A 3396-nucleotide genomic window follows, 5' to 3' on the forward strand; every position below is an offset into this window, starting at 1 on the left:
GGTGGTGCGTTCTCAGAGATCAGGGACACTTCTCTGCTGTATGACATGGTGTGCAAAACAGGCTTGGCACCCAAGGAAGGACTACCTAGTCAGTGCTTGAACCATGGAGCAAGTGTTGAGGAAGCCAGGACCAGGGATGCCAAGGGTGTTCTGGGCAGCCAGATTTTAGGACTGCTGAGAGGATGTGGACACTGGAACCAGGACTGAGGAAGAGACTCTGCCCTGTGGGTGCCGGAAGTGCTCAAAGGTGTTCTTGAAAGGAAGGCTTGAAAGAAAAAAAGAGTCATTTCCCCTCTTTTTCATCTTCCAGTATCCCAGTACCTCAGAGTGGCAGAATCTAATGAGAAGCCAGCCAGCAGAGAGGTTGTCATGTGCCAACAGAGTCGAACACAGAAGGGTGGCAAAGGAGGTGAAGACTGGTCATGCAGACGATGGTCTCCCTTTGTCTTAGCTTGCCCAGTGGCAGGGGGGAGTTGCATTTTCCCAGAATTTGTAGTGTAGGGCCTCTACTTCTCTTTATACTAATTTTGATTCTTTCTTCAAAGCACCACCCTGATTTGTCTCTTTTTCTCCATTTTCACTATTGTTAGTTTTTAAAAATATATATTTATTATTTGAGAGAGAGAGAGGGGCAGAGAGAGAGGGAGAAGATCGTGGAGCCAGGTGTGGGGCTCCATTCCAGGACCTGGAGATCTTGACCTGAGCTGAAATCAAGAGTCGGCTGCTTAACCAATTGAGCCACCCAGGAGCCCCTCACTGTTGTTCTCTTACTCTAAGTCCCTTCCACCTAATACTTGCCTTGTTTTAACCTTCTAGATAGAAATACACTACAAAGGTCCATGAACTTTTATCTTCAAATTCTTATTATTTTTTTAACATCTACTTACTGAACTCTATGCTAAAGAATTATTGATACATTATTCAGGAGGGGTAGCTATGAATTTATCCTTTATGGTTTGTTTTATTGTGAGATGGAAATAAACATGGAGACATTCAGGAAAACAAAGACTCTAAATAAAACAAAGAGCTGTGTCATTGTCAAATCTAAAAACATAAAGTTCAGAAGATAGATTTATTACATCACTGAAACCTATTAGGTCAAAGATTATTTAGCTACTTTATGCTCTGATTGCAATCCTTTATTTACTTCCCACTCCCCCATCCCTATTATATATCCCCAGCCATTGTTCACAATGGGCTATCTTTCTTCAGATGTGACATACTCTTGAATCTCCATTGATCACGCTCTCCCAACTTCCCCTTTCCTCCTTTCTTTCTTAGCTGAGTAAATGCTCCTCCCTGAGCCAGGCCCTGCTCAGTTTTTCTGACCTTGGTGAAACCTTTCCATGTCATTTGGAACATTTCCAGAGTATTTGGTTCATACTATTTGTTTATAACGTATCACATGATGTTTTTAACACTTTAGTACAGAAGTGGCCTAATAAGGAAGATGGGTTTTCCATAGGATGGTTTACCCAGTGAGCCCAACCAAACAGGAATTTCAACATTGTATTAAATCTTCGATGTGTTCAGCTTTGCGCAGTGGCAGTATGGTAGCCAATGAGGTTTATCCGAGACGCGATTATTGCTAATTGAAACAATCTTCGATGTGTTCTATCTCCTCCATTAAATTATGAGCTCCACTTTGAAAGCAAGAAATAAATGTCACTTGTATTTCTATTTCTAGCATCTAGTTCAATGCTGGGTACATAGTGGGCTTCAATAAATGCCTAATGTAATTTAATTATATATTAGTGGAAGAACGCCAAAGTCACGTAATATAGTGTTTTTGGATGGTGCACATATTTCTGATTTTCCTACCTATTCTGGTCTGACAAGTACCAATTTTCTAACCTTTAAAAACATCTGACATGCATTATTTTTAAAAGTTAATATTCCTTCCTGAAATCATTTAACCATTTATTGCAGACATTTGAAACCCTAAAGAAGTATATATGTTTTTTCAATTTTTATGAACATGTATTAGTTTTACCTGATTAGTATCTGTTAGATTTGACCCAATTTCAATCTTATACTCATCATATCAATAATTTATGCAGAAAATCTTGCAAAGCCTCCTTTAGAAAACTGGCCTTTTGAAAAGGGGCACTTACATAGTCTCTGTCATGTTCTTGGTTGCATTACAGTATCATCCTGGATGGTGGTTATTATACCTTATATTTATTTCTTTAAGGAAAGGCTTTGAGATGACTCTAAGCTTAGGAGGCACAGTCAAGAACTGCATGAGGGTTTTCAAATAGCAGCTATAATCAAGAGACCAAAGGCAATCTTTGCCCAAATGCTGTGGAATCATAAAGCAGGGCATTTTTCTCTAAGCCCTGCTTGCTCATGTGGATCTCTGTTGTCATCTGTGGTCTCATCTTAGGGTATGGACAACTATATAAGCTCCATGTTGGTTAAGATATTTTGTTGTCCTTGATTTCTGAGTATTTCTGTTCTTAAGATCAAAAGCCCACAAAGAAAAAAGTACTAATAAAAGAGAATTGCACTCTATGCTTAAATATGGATGGGGCTTAGAGCATTAGGATATTTCATCTTTAGAAGCTAGTATGTTATCATAGTGAACAAATGGACTTTCTGTCGAGGCAAAGGCCTGTTTGCCCTTCCAGCTGACTCCACCCTGCACCCTAATGGATACAATGCTAATAGAGACCAATTTTCTCTTTCTTAAACTAATTTTTTTCTCTGCATCTTGACACCATATCAGTTTGAGGCAAGCTGTGGCAGGCACATTTACTAAAAGGATACCCATGTTGGGAAGCAGCAGCCAAAGGCTCAGTGCCAGGATTAGCCATTAGCAGTAGGGGGAAAACATTCTTGTTGTAGTCCTGTTTGCTGAAAGGCTACCCACTGGCATTTGAAATAGTTCTCTCCTGTCAATCAAACAAATTGTTTTGCAGATCTACTAGGTGTTTAGAGGATACAGAGATAGAATTTTCAGATCTTTAGGTGCTTTTTCCAAAGGTGATCTGTGTTCTGTAGCAATATCTGAATTTTTTTTTAAGGATGGTTTTTCCTTCAACAGTGTTGTTGATGTACCCCTCGTGCCTAGAGATTACAGGAAATAATAGTTTTTAGACGTATCATTAAAATTGCCACCCTTGGGCGCCTGGGTGGCTCAGTTGGTTAAGCGACTGCCTTCGGCTCAGGTCATGATCCTGGAGTCCCTGGATCGAGTCCCGCATCGGGCTCCCTGCTCGGCGGGGAGTCTGCTTCTCCCTCTCCCACTCCCCGTTTGTGTTCCCTCTCTCGCTGTGTCTTTCTCTGTCAAATAAATAAATGAAATCTTTAAAAAAAAAAAAAATTGCCACCCTTTTGGAGAGCATTAATGAAAATCTGGGTATGGGAATATCTTTACTTTGATCTCCCAGGATA

General features: G+C 40.2%; 1 pseudogene; it reads left to right on the forward strand.

Moving 5' to 3' along the window:
- Positions 1 to 1531: 1531 nt before the first annotated feature.
- Positions 1532 to 1688, forward strand: LOC115941014 (U4 spliceosomal RNA; annotated as a pseudogene).
- The last annotated feature ends 1708 nt before the right edge of the window (positions 1689 to 3396 follow it).

The sequence above is a fragment of the Leptonychotes weddellii genome, chromosome 9, assembly GCF_054177405.1.
Source record: "Leptonychotes weddellii isolate Sample4059 chromosome 9, ASM5417740v2, whole genome shotgun sequence".
Lineage (NCBI taxonomy): Eukaryota > Metazoa > Chordata > Mammalia > Carnivora > Phocidae > Leptonychotes > Leptonychotes weddellii.